Here is a 22,033-nt window from a genome sequence, read left to right as displayed (position 1 = left end):
AGTGGTTAACACAATCGATTCCTTTTTGGCAGCCCTGAATGTCATTTAGGCAGCTCAGATTTGTTTTTCAGGCATTGCTTACCCTGAGTATAGCCAAACTCTTCTACATTATTCCATCATTTTTATTTAGGTAAAGCAAAAAAATCCCTGCCTTCTGGTTTTCATGGTTGCTTTTAGAGCCTTTATTTCAGCTGTTATCAGAGAAAATAGCAGAGTTCTGGGTCTCTGTTTTGGATGATGCATGTTTTATTTTCCCCTGATCCTTTCTGCCATACCAGTGTTATATAATAGGTATTATTAGGTACATTAAAAAAAAAATGTGGAAATTCATGAGGGAGGAGAGAAGTGGGCACCCATATCTTGTTGAATCTGGTCAGCTAGAAGTTCCTGAAGACAAAAGTCTTCCATTAATCCATAAAAGATATGTGATATGGATGGTACTGTAATCAAAATCTGTTGCCTATTAGGACCCATATCATCAAACATGGCCTCTAAACAGGGTACCTCAGTTTTGTGTTTCCAGTCTCTTGACAGTAGGTGACTTTCAGAGATTAAGAAATCCACAGAGTTAACTGGAGCTTTGGGAGCTCCGTGCCCTAGAATATCTGGCTTTTCATATCTGAAAAGATACAGAAAAGAGGGAAATGCAAAATTTCTGTGTTTGTCCCACTAGGTGTAATATCTCCTCACTAAGATTGCCAGCAATGGGACCAGCTGTACTTTTTGCTTTCAAGATATGATGTATAAGTAAAGTAATCTCCATTACGGTGAAAAGGGCTGCTTCCTCAGTCATAATCATATAACTTCTTTTCTAAAATAACAGATAAGCTGATTTGTCAGACATTGCATTTGTAACTGCATCTCAGACTGTTAAACAGTAATTGTCAGCTGTGGTCTGGCTTGGATAAGAAAATTACCAGAGTGCAATGCCGAGAGAGATCTAGGTCCACTGTAGTTATTCCATTAGCGGATATCAAGTAATATCATACATCACGTTTCACCAGAATCCCCAAAATGTGTGCACTGCCTTTTTGCTTGAAACTCTACAGTTGCTTTAACATGTTATCAATATGCGTCAAAATAAAAAATCCAGGCGCCTCAGTGCCCAGCACCCCTCAATACTTCCTGTATAAATCTATTTAAAATATGACCTTAGTAAATTAGGTTAAATGCTGTAAATTTGATTCCTGAAATCAGCCCAAGATACCACGTCTGAATGTCTCCTAACTTCTTTAGGATGTGAATGGATTCTTTTCAGACTTGTATCTCCATTTTATTGAGTCTGCTTTAGACTACATCCTTATTTCTTGGGTCAAGGTTTTGTCCTACCACAAGAAATCGTAGATATTTAATTAACAACTGGAAAAATTGAGTTAATCTGGCTTAATAGCTGATAAGGATCTCCAGTCTATTGTCAGATCCTTTTGCTTATATTAATACAAAAAAAAGCAGCCTTTTTTTTTCCAAAACTCTGAATTAGCCTATGATTATTTTTTTTACAGCTGCATCTGTGTTCTTTCTAAAATCCCCTCATTATTATTTCACTCTTACATATCTGTACAGCATTCCTTAGTCAAACAAGAGAGCAATTGATTGCATAAAAAAGAAGCAAAAAGCTGGACAGTGCCCCACTGCATTTCAAGTAAGTTCAACCTTTGATATGCTGTAATCAGAGGTGAAAAACATGATAGGATATTACTTTTTCTCAAAGCTGCCTTAGGCTGATCACTCTTTGGTCGGCCTACTTTGGTCTTTAAAATTTTGTATCTGTTGTTTAGATTCCTACAGGTGGCATTTAAAACAAATATCTTCATGAAACAATCTGCATGACTGTCAAAATATTCACAAATGTATCCGTTCTGCAAGCCATGCATCCCTGAGCCTCTGTTTCAGATCCCTCATCCAAGAGACTTGGGCCATGCTGATAGAAACTGGTTATCATGTTCCTGTACGGCTGCAAGCTCAGTTGACCTCTGGGCAGAACCACGCTGGAAATGTGGAAAGGAGGATGTCCTCTTGATCTCAGTCCTTCAGTGGCAAAAGTCCTCTTTGTTTAAACGGGGATGAAGTTTCTAGTGTTGTAACTATAGACCCTAGGGCAGTTATAGACCCAGCAGCAAGTCCGGCCTAATAGCAGCCAGAACAGAAAAGTTATCCCATAGTAATCCATACAGAAAAAAAGTCACCTGTGCTTATGTTTGTTGTCTGTGTGCTGTTTAGTGATTTTGGAGCTGCAGATCACTGTCCCTCTGGGGAGAGGGAACAGTTGGGGTTATTAGGAGCAGCCATCGGATGTCAGTGTTGAGCTGCACGAATCCAGTAAAATGGAGAGCTCACCAACAGGCAGCAAAACGCTTGGGTCTTAAAGGTCTTTCAGTTTATTAGTTTCAGGTAGTTTGTCACTAAGCTCAGCCTGGGAGGCAAAGCAATTTGTCAGTGTGTGTCTGTGCACATATGTATGTATTTGTTTGGATTTTGATGACATAGGGAATGCCAACCCCATGGACTCATCGCACGTCATGCCTTTGGATCAAGACAGCACCCCGTTCTTCCTGGTAATATTCGTGGTTTCTTTCTGACAGGCAGGACTAGTTTGGTATTGCTAACCCTGGAGATATTGAGAGTTTTCAGTCTGAAATTAGCAACATTCTTCCATTAATAAGCAGACATCTACTTTTCCACATAAACAAGATTGCAGAACTGTAGCACATCTATGCATATGCAAGAAGAAAACAGAACTAATCAAGCAACAGAAAGATTTTTCGTTCCTGCGTTGTGTTTTTTCTTGTGTCCAGTAGTTGTTTTCAAGGACACATCTAACACAAAAAATCTAAATAGATAACAAGAAAGTGGGAAAATTTGAAAAATTATTAGATGTCACTTAAAATAAGTGGGTGGCTGGGTCAGCAAATCCAGAAGCTAACATGGGCCAGAATTGCTGCATAATCTGCCTATGGATTTATATTGGTCTTTCTTTAAGTAATGCCTTGTCACTGAGAAGAAATGTGGTTTTTCCTAATGGCTAACCACTCCCTCAGAAAAGATATATTTGTCAAATCTGATCCTCAACATTTAGCAAAAATAAAAAACATGTTGTCCTTCTTTTGAAAATATTAGGTCTTCAGCAAGCCTATGAGGTTTGTATGGGATACATAGGTAATAAATCACTGAATCCTGAAACGCAGCCACATCTGAAGCTTCCTACTGGCCAACAAGGGCAGCCAGGGCAAAGCGCGCATAAGGGTGTCCATTTAGAAGTGGAAGGACACTGAAGGGAAATGAAGGGATAACCTTATAAACTACCAATTTTTACTACCTATAAGCTACCAATTTTAAAGAAATACATGATAAAGTGGTACTAGTCCCATTTTCAGCTTTTTGTCCTGTTCAAAGGATGTAAAATTTCCTTTGTGACCTAAACCATTCATTTGGTTGTGCTTTTACTACATGCATGACAACAGAGACCTTGGTGATGACGCTACTGGCTCTGTTACAATAGCACCCAGTGCCCCCAGATGGTGCTCAGGTTGCCCATCGGCTGGGTGCTGTAAAGGTACAAAACAGTAAAAATCATTCCATAAAGCTTTGTTTTCAATTGCAGGAGAATTGTTTTAATGAAAGGCATTATGAAGTGCTCACTGAAAAATGTGTTCGCTTTGTTCACTTCTAAGAAAATCCGGCAGCATTTGTTTTCCTGGCATCTTCACAGCCAGTACTTTTAGCACGTGCTTTTAGCACATGCTCATTTTATGTCTCCTCCTTGTCACATCCTGAAGTTAAGTGTGGCAGCTTTGACCCATTCCTCCTCTGAAGGAATTGGGGCAGCCCAAAGAATCAAGGGAGCAGGGAGGGAAGGTTGGTGGGTAACATGAGGCTGTGGAGGGGAGCTGACAGCTATGCAGAAGGGAAGATATCTTTTTTTAGGTTTTACTCCCTTTTTATTAAAAAGAAATGTGAGACACTTGTAGAAATTTAAATAAATAAATACAACCATACATACATACCATTTATCCACCAAGAAAAACAAATTGAGTTCTTGAAGGAAAAATAAAACCTTCCACCTCCTCGTGTAAAGGTAACTACACCAAGCAGCGTTGCAGCTCATCCTTCAGTACTAACCCAGCTGAGAAGCACGTCACTCTCTGGTGAGAGCATTTGGAAAGGGAACACTGGCCACAAGTGCGGCAGCAGTTAAATAAATTATTCTACTGCTATACAATTGCCATTATCATACAATTCACAACACTTGCTTTCCATAGGCACGAGTGAGAAGGGCCACTGGTGGCCCACAAGTCAGTGAACTGAACTGGAGCAGCAGCATGAGTCCTGGCTCTCTGCTACCGTGTTATGAGGAAGGTTTCAGTCCCAAATCCACTGTGTGTTGCAATTGTACAGCAATACCTCCCATGGGTGTTACAACAGCTACCTGCTTGCTAGCCATCAGCCGATAAGCACCAATTGTCTGTGTTTATGGCCTTAGCCTGTCCCACTTGCGGTAAAATGTGTCGACTTGAAGCTGTTGCGCTCAGGCTTAACCTAATGTTGCTCACCTCGTAATTTGTGCCAGATTCGTAACTGGACCGTGCACAGGGGCAACTGCAGCAGTTCGGCTAGCTGGGAATACTGTTCAGAAGTCGACTGTACTCATAACTCAACAGAAATGCGTGTACCAGGACAGGTGATTAGCTTAGTGAAGGGAGACTAGTCCAACAGGCATCTTAATGCTGCTAGTAACTGTAGGTGCAATAGATGTAATTATTTTCCTGCTTTTTAACCGTGTTTCTAGCCTAACTAGCGAAGTTGTAGGGAAAAGAAAATAAGAAAGGTAGGTAGGTAGGGAAAATAAGGAAGAAAATAAGGAAGAAAAGAAGGAAGAAAAAAGTTCAGGTTAGGAAGAAGCTTTCCATTTACTGCTGGGTTTTGGGTGTTGGGGTATTTTTCCATTTTCCTTGGATTATATGGAAGGTACAGCATAATCAACAAGGAGATCAGAGAGAATGACAGTATGTGGGTTGACACTGGACTGTCCAAGGGTTGGGGGCACCTCCTGTAAGATTTCAGGGGTCCCCTTTAGGACTTAGCTACAAACCATTAGATGCAGTTGCTGGTACAACAGAAGTAGGACCTTCCTTGCCAAAGCAGTTAGGGCCACTGCATTGCCTAGCAGAAGAAGTTAGAGGGGGTTAGCTGTAAGGACTCACGCAGTTCAGCCAGAGTTCTCCTCAGTTGCTGAGAACTGTTATGGTAGCACTGGCAAGAGACAGCCACATCAATGTGATTTTGCCTGCTAAAACAACTGAGCAGAACTGTCTTATGTCTTGCGTTGTTTGGCAGATCATGTACTCTCAGAAATGCAACCAGGGCTCTGGAACTTGTTTGTGATAGAAGACCTAAGGCCCTCTTCCTGACCTAATCAAAATTGCAGTTATTTATCAAAAAATGGAAAATCTAAACCAAGAAAGACTGAGATCTACTCCAGCATTGCCCCAGCTGAGAGATTAGATGTCTTGCTTAGAAATGGGAGACACAACTTCTCCCTTTCTGAAGGAGGCAGACAGGCTATCTGACCTGTGGCTCTGGAAAATAGGATTTTAGTGATCCTACGTGTCCCTCCCATCAGCTACTGCGTCTGATCAGAGCTCAGCCAAAGCCAGGGATTGCACTGTAGACCAATGCAGAGATTATGGGTTGTATGAACCAGCTTTTGCTGTAAGGCTTTCTAGGACAACTTCCTAAATGAGTGCCTAATTGGGATTCAGTAGTTGTGAGTTGTTCTTACAGGATTGGCTCTTTTATTCTTAAAATGGGCAGAGACCTTCATTTCTAAGCTGTCCTGTTTGCCTCATCGCTTCAGGTAGCTGATGCTGTTTCCTTTTTTTGTGAAATGTAAAGAATACTTGCGTTCATTTTTATGCAATATCAGACATGGTTTCCTTCAGCTGTCCAAGGAAGCTTGCCGACTAGAGCTCAATGACTCACTACCCATTTTAGATACCAGCACGCTGACAATTTCAAGTATTTATCCTATCCTTGTTACACCAGTACTTGAGCACCTCATATTCTTCAGTGCCTTTACGCTCATAGTACCAACATCCTACTTCTAAAATCAAAACCAAGGCCCTCCTCTTGCCCGTGAAGTTAGGGGCTTGAACACTTTTGTGGATGTAGACATTAGCAACCTGCCTAACATCGCCCAGGAGTTCAGCAGCAGAAGAGGAACTCTGAATCTTTTCCCCACGTCCAAAGCAGCTGTCCTAAAGAGTGCCTGCTGTCCCCCATGCAGGACAGACCTCTGCTCCAGGGCTTGAATGGCTGCGGTTTCCATCAACTTCAGCAGGATTCAGGACTGCTCCTCACCTTTGAAAATCTCATGTCTGGATTTTTTGGGCTCTGCCTGTACTGGAAAATGGGGATATCTATGTGCTTGTATGTTAACGGTCTGCACAGAAACCATACACTCATATTTCTGAATGCATGCAGAGACTTGCAAACAGATTAATAAAATTTATGATAACCATGTGACTTCTCAGCTTTTGCTGAGTTGAAATTTGCTGGAGTGGATCTGCTGTGGAGCTGCAGCAGCTGGTTAGACAGTAAAGGCTTTACCACTTGAGGAAAGTTGAAATCAAAATGTTAAATAATTATAACCTCTTGCAGTCATACAGTCTTCAGAAAGAGTTCTGACAGTAACATATCGTTCTTTTCTTCCCTGATTTGCATCCTGAACAGTCTGGGTTATTCCCTGGGATACAGCAACGTGCTTTGCTTTGTTTTCTACCTCCGTGTATTGCGGCATTTCCTACGTTGTCATCACCAGTGACAGGGTGCACGTTCTTCTGAGCTATTATGCACAGCTCAAGTCTTAAAGCTTATCAAGCTATAGGAGGCCAGAGATGGGGAGATAATGCTGTGGCCACAGGGGAGAAGGGAAGATTAAGAGAAACTACTGCTTTGTAGTGAGTGTACATGGTCCAGGTTCCCACAGCCTGCTTCTCCCTGAGTATTCAGTAGCTTGTCAGATAGGAGGAAAGGGTAAATAACATTCCCCTCGTGACTGGTTGAGGAACATATAGCCATTAAATTTATTCTCAAGACACACTGAGCTTGAGCAGGGCCTTTTCAGAGCTCTAACGCATTCTACAATTGTGTGTATAATGATGTTAACACCAGCTCCATGACTGTTACTCAATTCCACGCACATTCACTGTAGAGGTTTTGCAGATGACAGTGGGGGATTATACTGAAGAAAAAGAGTTTTAAAAATGCAGGCCTTTGGCCCCAAATTTAAAGAAGAATATATGTTATCTCTCAGGAGGATGTTTGTTAGCTATAAAACAGAATTATGGCAAACAAGTGTAGGTCAGCCCCTGAATGTGATCTAGGATCATTGCCCCTGCCCACATTCTTGAATAGGTCTGACAGATTTTGATTAGTTCTAGGAAGGAAAAGTGATGTGCACACACCAAGGCATTACCATATCACCTATAAATGCAATAATGCAGAGAAGATATAACACTGGAAGAGGCGGTTAGGAAATGCAGGATGTTTAAATTCTTTTTCCTTGGGGACTGCGACTGAAGAGAAGGGAACTTGTGCGTATTCACGAGTTTCATCCAGCTGAGTTCCTGAACATCCCAGAAACCTCATGGGAACATGGCAACTTCCATTGCACTTGAGGGCTTTTTATTTGACGTGCAAAAAATCCATCTGTACCATATCAAAATAATTTTCATTTTAAACAAATATGAATTTATTGCTTTTCAGAATTCTGTATCAGTTTTGGCTCAGGTACTTTACTGTTTATTAAAAGAATCTTACAATCAGCTTTTCTACAGAGGTATAAAATCACTGCAGTGAGTGATGCCCCAGACAGTCCCTTCCAATTATGTTGAACTATAAGAGTCAATTGCTATAAGACATTTCATTCTTCAATGACTATTTTCGTGGATGTGATTAAAATTATACCAAAAGTTTTTAATTAAAGTCACCCTTGTCATGCAAATATTTAATTTGTATTGATACATTTTTAGCTATAAACCACTGTCTTGATGCTTGGAAAAGGCTCTTTAAAATTCATAAGACTATTTTAATACAATGCCGACACTGTGTTACTTGTGACATGAGATATCTGTCAGTCATTCATTATCTGTCTGACTGGTGAAGCTGTAGAGGTGAAATTCTAGCTCAGACTGTTTCAGAACAGCAGAGGTTTCTGCCAGGCTTGTATAGCTTCAATTAAGTATGAAAAAAAATAAAGTTTGATAGAAGTGGGGTTGCAAAGTCTTGCAACTTTTCACAAGTCTCATGGTCATAAGTGTGTTTCTCAGAGGCTCAGCTTTTGAAGTCACCTCTCTGCAGGAATAGCTGAAGTTTTTTTCTGAAGAAGAGTTCTGGTTCTAGCCTTCAGCATTGCAAATAAATGTTTTAATATGAGATCCTTCAAGGATCAGAATCCAAAAAGTGAGTAGAAATAACTTGATACAGGCATCATTCTTTTATTTTTATTTTTTTCCCCTGACAGAAGTGTCACAGCACTGAAATGGAGAAGTTGTAGAATATCTGTCTTTCAAGATATGGTTAGAGAAAGCCACCTGACTTGATCAAGTGTTGAGTGGGAAGCCAGATTAGATGGCCTCTGGAGGTGTCTTCCAGTCTATGCTTCCTAAAATTCTATGATTTGAAAGTCATCTTCACAATATGTTATAACCTTGAGGATTATCACATACTAAAAATCAGTATTTCTTCTTCTCTAGACCCTGGAGAATTAGGTCTCTACTTATTATGCTTCCATAGCTCCTGTTGTATAATCCTCCTTCTCTGAGTGAGACTGTGCTGTGCCTTGGAGAAAGAACAAAATACTGTACCTCAAAAGCCTTTGCTTTGGCTTCTGTTTCTTGGGACATTTAAGGATGCCCAATGTAACTTAGCAATTATGTGAGAATATGGCATAGCAGATTTCTAGGAGGTGCAAATATTTGTATCATTAGTATAAAGCTGGCTACTAGCATCAGCAACTTTTGCCATCTCCCTGTTTGTTTCTTTCCCATCTCATTTAGGAAGGGCTCCACTGAGCTCCTTCTGCTGCAGTGAAACCAGTCGCTTATTCCTACCTTTTGTTTCCTATATTTTTCAGTGGATCTCCAGGCATGCAAACTTCCCCTCCCATCCGGTGGCTGCTTGGCTTCTTGAAGAGCCGCTGGCAAGGAAACTTGTTCCCTTTGTAAATCCATGCCAGCCTCATCAGCAGGCTGTTCCTGGTGTACATGCTCACCGGCTTCTTCTGAGGCTTCTATCCAAAAGATTTGTAAGGTCTGGTTTCCCTTTGCCAAAACTCTGCTGAGCTTCCCCAATACCCAATGTATATTTATTCACCCACTGATTCTTTTTACTCTAGCTTGACCAGGGTGCCTGGTGGAGATGTCAGGCTTTCTGATCACACTGCTTTCTCACACGGGGTCTCGCTAACCACCCCGCAGTTCTGCAATATGGAGACAGTCTCATGCAAGCAGTTTCACATCCCAGTTTCATCATGAAGTTCCACAGAAACTCCACCTGGTCCAACAGATTTGTGTCTGCTCTTTTCATCCATTTGATTTCTGATCTTGTCCAATGCACTTATTTGAGACAGAGCCTCTGGTGCATCTGCCATAAAGACTTTCAGCATGGGAAATGCCTCGAGCTTCTCCATGATAAACAGATGCAGAAAGATAATTTCACTTCTCTGCTCTGTCCTTATCTTACTTAAGCATTCATTCCTTTTATGCCTTTGCTGTCTATTAGGTCTTCACATCTTCTGGCAGATGTCATAGAATCACAGAATCATAGAATAGTTTGGGTTGGAAGGGACCTTTAAAGGTCATCTAGTCCAAGCCCCCTGCACTGAGCAGGGACATCTTCCACTGGATCAGGCTGCTCAGAGCCCCGTCCAACCTGACCTTGAATGTTTCCAGGGATGGGGCATCTACCACCTCTCTGGGCAACCTGTTCCAGTGTTTCACCACCCTCATCGTAAAAAATTTCTTCCTTATATCTAGTCTAAATCTACCCTTTTTTAGATTAAAACCATTACCCCTTGTCCTATCGCAACAGGCCCTACTAAAAAGTCTGTCCCCGTCTTTCTTATAAGCCCCCTTTAAGTACTGAAAGGCTGCAATAAGGTCTCCTTGGAGAGAGAGGTTGAACAACCCCAACTCTCTCAGCCTTTCCTCATAGGAGAGGTGTTCCATCCCTCTGATCATTTTTGTGGCCCTCCCCTGGACCTGCTCCAACAGGTCCATGTCTTTCCTGTGCTGAGGACTCCAGAGCTGGACACAGTACTCCAGGTGGGGTCTCACCAGAGCGGAGCAGAGGGGCAGAGTCACCTCCCTTGACCTGCTGGTCACGCTTCTTTTGATGCAGCCCAGGATAAGGTTGGCTTTCTGGGCTGCGAGTGCACATTGTCAGCTCATGTCCAGCTTTTCATCCACCATTACCCCCAAGTCCTTCTCCGCAGGGCTGCTCTCAATCCCTTCATCCCCTCAGCCTGTATTGATACTGGGGGTTGCCCCGACCCAGGTGCAGGACCCTGCACTTGGCCTTGTTGAACCTGCAGCTGCTGTATTTGAAAAAAATGTTATGCTTTTTGCAAGTTATTCTTCAAGATCTTCTTTAGCCTTCCTTATGGCATTTTTGCAAGTGACCTGGCAAAGTTTAGGATCCTTTCTATTTTTCTGATCAGGTCACAACTTCACAATTCAGTGTGCCACTGGCTGTCCTGTTCATGTTAATTTTGCAGCATGCCTAATATGTCTAGCTCATGACTTTCCAGGGCCTCAGAGGTCATTCTTTGCTGTCCTAGGGCACTCTGAAACCATAGCACTTCTCATTTTATGAGCACCAGTGGGTCAGTGAAGAAAAAAAGTAGTTCCGTGAGCAGCCAACTTAATGAAGCCTGCTTCCAGATGAACTGCTGTGAAGTGCTTGTATTTCCTAGGACTTAAAGTACCAGCTCTCATCAAAAAGCTTCCTGCAATTGGATATTCATAAAACCACTTCTTTTAATATGGATTCTCCATTGTATAATAATATAATTGATCTTATGCTGCCTCCTTTCCCCCCCAAAAAAAGGATTAAGACGACCTTCTCTCTCTATGCAGCCACTGAGGTTTAAAAAACTTGGAAAAAATCCTCTGTCAAATTTGGTTGAAACTGGCTAATAGATTTAATATTTTTAGGGGACACTAACAGATATGTTTATATGTATAGCACAACCACATAGTTCTAATTTCTATAAGAATGGAGGCAGAAAACAAAATCTGTCAAAGAGGGAACACAGAAAGAGTAAGTGAAGAGTCCTGCGGCAACTATGGCAGCTGGTAACTGTATCCCCGCACCAGTTTTCAACAGGTAGAAATCTTTTCCCATGTCACATTTTCGTTGTGCATCCAGAAAGCCCAAACGCAGTGTCTTGATCTCAGAGAGCAGCCCACGTGTAGGACCCAGCTCGCCTCCCGTCTGCCACAAAGCTGTGCCCAGTTGTGTCCTTTGGCCATGTCACCTGACCTGTCTGAAATGGTTTCAACCTGATCACTGACCCCCCTGGCTAGTACTCACTGGTGTTTGACCTCCCTTGATGTTCCTCTGCCCTTGCAGACAAGTGTGTATTGCAGCTGCCCATGGGCTCCAAAGACTCCCTTTCATGGTACAAGATCCTCAGGAGTAGAGGGAAAGCAAAAAATCATACCTCAGAGACAGTTAGTGGAGGTAAGGTGCTGTCTTTGCTCCTGCACAATCTCTCTGTCCCTTTTCTCTAATTCAGTTGTGTTACCCAACCAGTAAGTCTGAGCCTGCCTGCAGTTGCTGTGCCTTGCAAAGTGGTGATGGAGGACTACGTAGATAGAAAGCTTGCACAGATTAAAGTGTGCAAATTAAAACTAGTGTAAAGATAATTGCATCTCAATAGCCTTTCCTCCCTCATTCACCATCCTTTAACCTCTCCTTCAGGTCATAGGGTACAGATAACGATTAGGCATCTGTTGTGCCTTGAACCGCAACAGCTTTGACTTTGCTACTCTACACAAGTGTCTCTGTTACCTCATGTGCTCCCTTCCTGCTACCTCATGTGCTCCCTTTCTGTTGTATTCAGTGTCCCTCATCTGAAACTCCGACTGTAAACATTTTGGGCTAAAACTATCTCTTTGTTACAATTTCAGCATACACAGAAAAACGGGCAGTGGCATTTAGACTGCTGTAAAACAAACAAAAAATAAAGCTGAAGGCTCATCAGTTCTTCTGTGGTATTGTGTAAGTTCCTCCCCGAACGCTCTGTGACTCATTCCATTGAATGCTGGTTTTGTACATTGTGTTTGATAAGTTCTGTGTAAGTAAAAATGAAATCTGTGGCAAAACGGGGACATAAGTCATTCATAAGACAGTTACAACTTTATGTCATTTCAACTTCTTCTTGCTGAGACTTAATTTTTCTAACTCTGTATGCAAAAGACATCCCCTGAAGTACTTAATAGCACCACACTGATTTTTCCTGTGGTGTAGCTGGTCCCACAGAGGTTGATTTTACATCAAATTTACTATGTCTGTGCTGAAGACAATTATATAGTAAACCAATAGATGAAGTAGATGGAATTAAAAACAAGCTGACAGTCTGTATATAGCTTCTTTAAAAAGTTAAACGGAGCAACAAAGACAGTAAATGCCTAAGAGAGAAACCTATGCTGCTTTTCATTTCCCTACAAAGAATGCTGATAAGGGCTTTTTTGGAGTGGGGTGAAGGTTATAAACAAAAATGTTATTACAGCTTTTGGCTGTGAAATAGCAGTCAGAGAAAGCCAAGAGAGATTTCAGAACATGTTTCTGTTCAGTTCAATTATTATTTTTTTTCCAGTCAGATTTAATATTCTCTGCCTGTTTAAAGTGCATTTAAACACACAGCATATTGAAACATGCTTCCTAAAAATTGGCCCTTAGTCTCTGGTCAAAAAGAGAGTATGCCTACAGAAACGGAGGTTGTATGTGGGCTCACAGTAGAGAAGGAATGCTGTTCCAAGGTCTACTCTAGAAATTTTGCTTTAGCTTAAGGAAACTGGCCCTCCCTTTGCTTTGTGGCATGATTCTGACTTTGCTTTCTACTGTTACCCTTTTCAGCTGTTCAGGTGGCCTTTGAAACCACTACATACAAGGTACTTGGAAAAAATATTGTTATTTCAAGAGGTACTTAAGGAAACAGAAAACCCACAACAATGTTGGGTTTTTTACATCTACTAGCAAGACACAGATTTCCAAGATAAAACCAGTGGCATCCTTTGGTCTAATCAAGGTATAACTGAGTCTGCACTGTCAGTCAGGCAAAGGGCTGAAGGAAACAAAGCAGGATTTTAGAGAGCAGCATTAAAGAAGCACCATTTAGTAATTTCCAGAGGTTGTCAGCTCGTTGACAGAAATGCTGCTGAGCTCTTTTTAAAACAAGCTTTTCTAATTACTAACGTTTCTGGTTTCTCTAATTATCTGCTCATTGTTCTATAAAAAACTAAGCACTTTTTTAGCATTCCAACTCAGAAATCATAATATGCTAGTAATATAGCAATATAACAACATATAAGCTGGCCCCAGCACCATTAGCAACAGCTGATGTCTCCCTCTATGCCAACCTAGACCCCATCTGCCTCTCCAGATAGAGAACATGATCCCTCACTTATTCTCTTTTTAATGCAGCTCCCAGCATCTTCTGATGAACCAGTCAGCTGGTTTTGTTCCTCCTCTTCTTTCACACCTCTATTCTCCTAGTAATACTGGAGATAAAATGACAGATATTTCAAATAAACAAGTGCTTTTGTTTTTCAGCAAAAAGCAAGAGACACTTTTCTTTTTAGAAAAAGGCAACAGGAGCATTTCATTTACTCTTGTCTTGTCATGTGCCTCTGGAAAGCCATAGGAGTGTAGTCTGGGAGAATTAAAGAGTTAAATGTTCATACTTGAAGGCCACCTATGCTAGAACAGAATTTGTTTCACCAGCCCAGCACACAAATCCCAGCCACCACTCCTTGGCTGGAATTAACAATTTAGCAGCTAATTCACATAGCACTGGTTACCATTTCGCTCAGCACAGAATCCCACATCTTCCACCAGCCTCTGAACTGCAGCTCTTACAGTGATCAGTGAAAATATATTGATTTTGATGACCATTAGGACTGTTTGCCTCCATTCTAGTATAATATGTTCCTGCACCGTAGATTAACATGACCTTTTGAAAACGAGTATCAAAGAGTTGTTTTTAGAAGTTACAGTGTTTGCCTTAGCATATATTCATCCAGTTTTCACTGCTAATGTATTCTGGTTATTGCACACTCAATGAAGTCAATAATTGCTTGCTATACATCCAAACCTTTCAAAAATGTTGCACTTCTTACAGTACATTTAGCATGTCTGTTATTGCTTGCAAGACTGACTTTGTTAAGCTCTCGATAACCATGTGTGCTTTTGGAATAGTAATTTGAATTTTTCTTCTGATGGGGATATGGCAATAAGTCAAACTCATTCTGAAATGTAAATCTATCATCAATGTGATTACTGGTTTCTCATTCCCAAAGTTTGGTTTTCTTTTTGGTTTTATTTGAGATGCCTGTAGTTTGAGGAAGATTTTTATCAAATGTACTTCATGCAAATTGAATATAACCAGCAATTTGCTATTGTCATCCTTCATCTTTTGTCTCACTTTGCCACCCAATACTGTTGTATTCTAGCACCTCCTACATCAAATCAACAGTAATAATGAAATTGTTCATAAATTTATGAGCCTGAGTCTCTAACTCTTCTCACCTTTTGGGTAAAAGCTCACTTTGGGCCAAATTGAGGGAGTTAGTTAATTTTTCATATTTACATTCTCATATAGACAAATAGTTGATCGGTGTTTTTTGTTTCTGAAGAGTGTTTGATTTAGGCTGGCGGTAGTTTTCCTGGTGGAGCAGAAGGGCATCAATACTTAGTTTATTATATCTACAGTAGAGAATGAGAAGATTTTGGAAAACGAGAAGTGTACAGTGTTGCTTAAAGATAGTCAACCTCTCTTCCTTGGAAACTTCCTTCAGGTGGAGTGAGAACACTCCATCTCATCTGCCACAAATTTTCTCCTGGTCTTCATGACCTGTATTTTCCCAAGTATCTGCAGACGATGTGATGACTCTTGCATCAAAAATCCACTTCTTTAATGGACCTCATGCTTTGTCTGTTAATCCACACTTACTGTATTTTGTAGGGAATAAATTCAGCATTACCACTTTAAGACGTTCCCACTGCCAGACCACTTTTTAAAATGTAATTACTGCTTTTATGAACCCTGAATAGGGGTAGGTATGTTCTTGCAGAGCTGAAAAACCACCCCGGGTGATGTCTTCCAGCTAGGACTCCCAGCTCTAGCCGTGACCAGGTCCCAGGGTGAGCCCATTCTCATAGAGGCAAGTTCTTGCCTTGGCATGAAGCGGATGGGGCAGTGCTGGATGTTTCCTCCAGAGGTACATACCAGTGCTAATCCCCCTTCCTGCCAAGTCTACTGTGCTTTGAATTTCAATTGCTGGCACATATATGCTAGCCACACTAGATGAAGACTGCAAACTGGCATTACACTCCAACGAAAAGCCAGACAAGGGGCACAACTGTAGCTCAATGTACCTGCAGCAGCCCAAACCATGGAGGGAGGAGACAGCTGCCCTCTGGACCAACCCACAACATGTGCATTGTCTTCTCATTCAGCTTTGAAATACAGTGAATTACAGTAATCCCTCCCAGAGGTGACAAATTGCAGGATTATTAAGGTGTTCTTATCCTGGCAGAGACAACACATTTTTTCTTGCAAGCTAGAAGTGAAAAAATTATTTTTTAGAGTTTCTGTGTTAAACTGGTTGTCCACTTTTGCTTCTAGTCCTAGAAAGAAACATAAGCACTGGGCAAACCAGCATTAAGCAACATTTGATAAATGCACATATTTTTTTTTACAGAAAGGGTATCTGTTTCCAGATCCAGCTAATATACCTTCACACTACACAATAGCCCGTGTTTATATACAACTGTTGTAAATCAGTGCAGCCCCACTAATGGTCTAGAGGTGGGTAGTACTGGGTCACTAGCAAAAAGTGATCCTACTACATGTCTTCCCTTAAGAAACACACCTAAAATCCCAGTTCACTCTAAGGCATCACTGACCAGAGCACTATACTATGGAGAAAAGCACAGTGACAAATTGGAAGGCAATATTCTTCAAGAGCTTGACCGATTTCTCTGAGTTTTGCAGAGATTGTGCCTACTCCAGCTTGAATTTTCTGTTCAAGGTTATTCTAGAAAGAAAATAAAACACTTCTCCCATTGCATTCCTGTTTCCTCAAATCGAGCTTTTATTTCAGGATATTTTGTTATAACCTTAATTTCAGTACAATGCAGATCATAGAAAATGAACCTAATATTTCTGCAAGGAGGGTGTGGAAATTTCATCTTGGTCAGAGAAATAGAGGCCTGGTAACAGACTGATGCATGAATCACCAGTGTATCAGATAAGCGATTTCTGAATTAGTATGGTGTTTTCTTAATAAATATTTCCTAAATATGTTTTTTCCTGGTGTCTTGTCATGTCCAAATCAGAGCTTGCTGTTAGCGAGAAGCGACACTCTTTGGTTTCTCCTGTGACGATCAGGCAAATGTAACTTACACAATGGTCAACCACAGTAAAGATATCATTGGATCATTGTCTGCAACAATTGTTAATTCTTAGGATTTAGAAACCAGGGTACCTTTAATTGTTGCTTGGATGACCCAAGCAGAGTGCAGGGGTATATACTACAATCCAGTAAGAATTGTCGTTATCTATCTATTGCAAATAAAAATATCTTTGCTCTTTGGCAGAGGTCTGTTATTTCATCTACGGCAATTATACATGCTTTCCAGGAATTTTCTGAGAATCAGACTGTGATTTTAACAGACATGACTTCCAAATTTATTTTTACTCTTCTTCATTCATTTTGTTCATAATATGACTATTAAAAAGCTGGTTTACAATAACTGTATAGATAATATCAAAACAATACTCAACAACTTCTACTTCACTTCTTTACCCCAGCCCTACTCTGTAACTCCAAACAGCAGAAGTTATCGGCACCCTTTGTATTATACAATATTAACTGTGTGTGCTTAGTCTAAATCCTTGGATGTTGACAGAAAGATTACAGGGGTTTTTATTCTGACCTTGACCAAAAAGTTAAGTGCTAGCAGTTGTGCATCAGCAGAGAAAGGTGAGTAGTATGTGGGTTAGGATTTGGAGGCAGTACTTCTAAAAGACACCATTTCACCTCCCCACTTAATCCCAAGGAGAAATGTAGAAATGAGTGACCGTTTGCTGCTGATCTGAATGCGACCAGGTTTAAAAGGATACAATGCAAATAAATGTCACTCCTGTGGCAGAAATCTGCTTTTTGTGGAGGCTTTGGCCCATCTCCTCTCCCCCTCACCCAAGCTTGTTCAAAACACAGATGCTAGGATACAGTGGTAAACCTCAGACCTCAACCTGGGAGTGCTGTGCTTAAACTGAGTTTTTAGACGGCCATCCAACACAAGTGCACAGAAAATATTCTGGCTTCCTTTGCAAAGCAGACTGTGTTTCCAAGCCATACGTACTTTTTTTCTTCCATAGTTGTCATATCCAATTCCCCTTGAATGCAGCACATATACATATATACGTGTCTTGGTTTCAGCTGGGATAGTTAATTTTCTTCCCAGTAGCTGGTATAGTGCTGTGTTTCGGATTTAGGATGAAAATAATGTTGATAACACACTGATGTTTTTGTTGTTGCTAAGCAGTGGTCAAGGACTCTTCAGCTTCTCATACTGCCCTGCCAGCGAGTAGGCTGGGGGGCACAAGAAGTTGGGAGGAGGCACAGCCAGGACAGCTGACCCCAACTGGCCAAAGGGGTATTCCATACTACATGACGTCATGCTCAGTATGTAAGCTAGGGGAAAGCTGGCCGGGGGCCACTGCTCCGGAACTGGCTGGGCATCGGTCAGCGGGTGGTGAGCAATTGCATTATGCATCACTTGTTTTGTACATTCTAATTCTTTTATCGTCATCATCATTATTGTTGTCATTATTATTATTTTCCCTTCCTTTTCTGTCCTATTTAACTGTCTTTATCTCAACCCACAAATTTTACTTTTTTTTTTTTTCCAATTCTCTCCTCCATCACACTGCAGGGGGCGGGGGGGAGAGTGAGTGAACGACTGTGTGGTGTTTAGCTGCCTGCTGCGTTAAACCACAACAATACATAAACATTTTTTTATATATATATGTATGTAGTCTTGTCCACAAACCCCACTCTTACCTTGCTCCATGTTTTCTTAGTTACCAAAAAGTTCCTTTTGCCAAGTTTTCCAAAATTTGCTTTATATACTCATTAAGGTAATGATGAATTTGCTCTTGAAGAAGACTTAGGATCCCACTGAGCTTCTTTTTATTTTGGTTAATTTTGAAAGTGCTGGAAAGAATGCTACAGTTAACCAGTGGGATCATTTTGATAAAGGCCACGTTTATTTTTGGTACTTATCTTAAGTGCTAATACACAGACACACATGTGTAGCACACTGGGCCACGGAGCTCCAGGAGCTATTAGAGGTGCCCATCTACTCAGCCTGTGGGCTCATGTGGCATGAAGAAAGGCGTTTTTGTGGCTGGCGGGTGATATGTGCCCAGCTTAGTTAAACTAGCCTACTGCTTCCAAGAGTCTGGACTGAGGCATCCTACAGCATCCAAGCTAGCTCTCATCCACAGAAGACTCCAGCAAGGAGGAATGGAGAGTCTTCCCAGCAGCATGGTCCTCTGAAGATCATGTTGTTCTGCAATATGAGACTTCCAATGAGAAATGACGGAAAAGTAGGAAATGATCAATTCAGATCCATCCGCATATCCACAAAGGCCAATTAGAATAAGAAAGGCAGGTTCTTTGCGAGGGCCAGGTAATGAGGGGCTGACATGCTGTCTCACTCTCACTGCAAATGCATAACTAAGCCTCCCATCTGAGGAAAGACATTATCCCTCTGTACTTTCCTTGGAAATAGAAAGAATTTGACAAAGGTAAATGTATTCTACTAGAGGAAATACTTCACTGTGTTATAAGTCTCCCTAATTATAGCTGTGGAGCTGGAAACAAAGACAAGAAGCAATGCAGGGCAGCTGGTGTTTGTTCTGTCAGCAGCAACTGATTTTCTCTCTGGTATTGCTCCATGGGCACCTTCACTGACCCTACTGCCTGTAATAACACTACTTCTATCCCTTAATATGGGATATTATATACTTTACTCTAGTTGGGATGTTCTGAAAGACACATAAAACCAGAAATCCCATCTACCCTGAATATCCAAGGGTAATTTTTAGAATGCAGATTTTTCCACGCATCTTACAGTTAAAATAATTATTTCTGTCTTTTCCCCATATTGTAGAGCATGTGCTCTTTGCTGGGTGAATATTGCATCTCACCTCAAGGTGGATTTATTTCATCAGTACTGCCTGTATATCACTTGCAAAGCACTTAGGTATCCTTCAGGGTAAAATGTACTGCATTCTGCTTTATTTCATATTGTGTCCTTGCCTAGATCCTTGAAAGTTTTTTATTACTTGGCATATGTTGGTTGGGTTTTTTTCCATAATCAGTTTAAATGCAATGTGTCCCTTGTCCAAGTTAATTACATGGTTGGGTTAATGACTCATTGCTTCAGGCACTTGAGTGGGGAACTTAGCCAGTCATTAACGCATTGGCTATTTTATTGCCTCTAAGCTGAAGTTTTCGTCCAAAACCTAGATTCCAAAGTGGTTACCTTCATCGGAATCAGGTGAAGGTAGAGGATCCAGCCAAAGACCCTTTCTTATGCAAAACTACCACTGAATTCTGAAGCTGCTGGATTAGGTACTTACCAAACTAGATAGCTAAGAGTCAAGGGAATTATATCAGATTAATATCAATGGGACAGAGGGCCAAATTCACAGCCTGTTTGGGATGGCATCTGCTGGCTGGAGAGCAGGAAATGAGGAGACCACTGAAACAAGCCATTATAAAATCTCTGTGGAACACTTCACATAAAGCTATGTCAGAATACATTTTGGGGTGAAAAAACCATATAACTCAGAAACCATAAAAACCCCAGTCAACTTGAACCAGAATACTCAGAAGAAATTGAGCAAGAGTTTTGTAAGTTGTGGTCTGTGGGAAACAGGCATTACATTTGTCTCTGGGAGACAGATGCCCATCCATCACTGCAATTCTCTGTAGAAGTGAACAAGAAATCCCCTTCAGCACCTTTGAAAATCCCCATCTTTTTAAAAAAACAGATGTCATTGACCACTGGAGGCATTTTTTCCTCTGAGCACAAGAAGCAGAGGGAGAGAGGAAGTGGAAGGCTAGTGTGCAAGTTTCATTATGATGCTAATTGTAAGCTCCTGAGCTGGTTAGCACTTATTTCGATTAGCTGATGTTCAAGACCACTTTCCATCGGAATTCTGGCAGTTCTAGCGAAATGAAATACTTGTCTCAGGCAGCTCTGCTCCCCTTCTTAGGTAAGCCAGTTCTGTGCAAGCCTGAATGCATCTCTGTATACAGTTTCCCAAAGGCAATGTTTGTTTTCTTTGTTTCAGTAGACAGAGGAATTGGTTCTCTCATGTTTTATTCATGAAAGTATATCTTGTGAATGTGGCCTCCAATATGTATTAGAAGCAAAAATATCACTAACAGTAATGCCTGAAAGACTCTTTTCTTGTGTAACAAATGGACACACAAATTAAATTACCACTGTTAATGCATGCCCACTCCATAATTGTAGCCCAGTTTGGAATGCTGCTGAAGCAATTATCTTAGTTCAGAATTGCAAATCAGGAGTTCATTTTAATCAGGAAAGTAAGACATCTCATCTTAAACAAAGATAGTAGTACAGGTCTGTAACACGTCTGACAAACTACTGTCAGATTGGCAGAACGTATCAAATTACCCTCTCTTGACACCCAGCCTCAAAATGAAACTCTAGCTAAGCAGTCTTTTTCTTTGTTCATTCCCAGCAGCCATATTTGGTTGCAGAACTGCTAATTAGAACAAAGATTTTGGTTTATTTTCTTGTTTATGACTTTGTCATTCTAGCTAGATTCAGCTCTTATTTACCTGCAGAAACAATTAAAGACAATGGGAAGCAATTATTCAGTTGGTGATATCCTATTCTTATTTAATTGTATCAACACTGAAATGTTTCGGTGCCAGGCCAGGGTGGTAGCCAAACTCATCCAAGCAGATGCACCAAAGCAACACATCAGTTCATCTTTCCTGGAGCAAATGTATGTTGAGTCCCACAGTGCCACAATCTGGGTCTAGAAATCAGTCTTAGCTGTGGTTTAACTTCACTACTACAAGCCATCGCTTCTTCACCAGATGTTTAGCTCAGTCTGATGTCACCACTGCCCTAGGAGCGACGAGCCAGGGATCAGAGATGGTTCAAACTCTTAGCTTCTCACTTAGGAGAGAAATTCCCATCCACTGACTTTCAGGGAGAGGCTGGCTCTAACCCCCATTACTGCCTCAGCAGGCTCCAGGGCAGTGTGCAATGTTATCTCCTCACACCTGGTTGCTGCCGCTTCTCTCTTGCAGGTCACCACTCCGTAGCACAACAGATCCCCAGTGCCCCAGTCAATCCAGTTCTGCTGTTTTCAGTAAAGGTGTCAAATTAGTTAAGGTAGCCCAGACAGGCATGCACATTCCCATCTGCAGACTTGCCCCAAAGGCACCGACTTGTGGCAGAGGGCCTGGGCAGACCTAGGTCTCACCTGTCTGAGACCTAGCTCCCGAGTGTCATTTGTACCTTTGAAAATATTTCCTAAATCACTTTTGTTAATGAGTTCAGCTCTCCACGTCGCTTTGGCATGACTGAAAACTTGACTCAAGACCTAATATTGACAAATTACTATTTCACAGCAAATATGATGTATTTTTATGTCAACACACTGAAAAGGAAAACCAGTTTTTAATAA

Source organism: Gymnogyps californianus, chromosome 1 (genome assembly GCF_018139145.2).
Source record: "Gymnogyps californianus isolate 813 chromosome 1, ASM1813914v2, whole genome shotgun sequence".
NCBI lineage: Eukaryota > Metazoa > Chordata > Aves > Accipitriformes > Cathartidae > Gymnogyps > Gymnogyps californianus.
Note: the sequence above shows the minus strand (reverse complement) of the source record.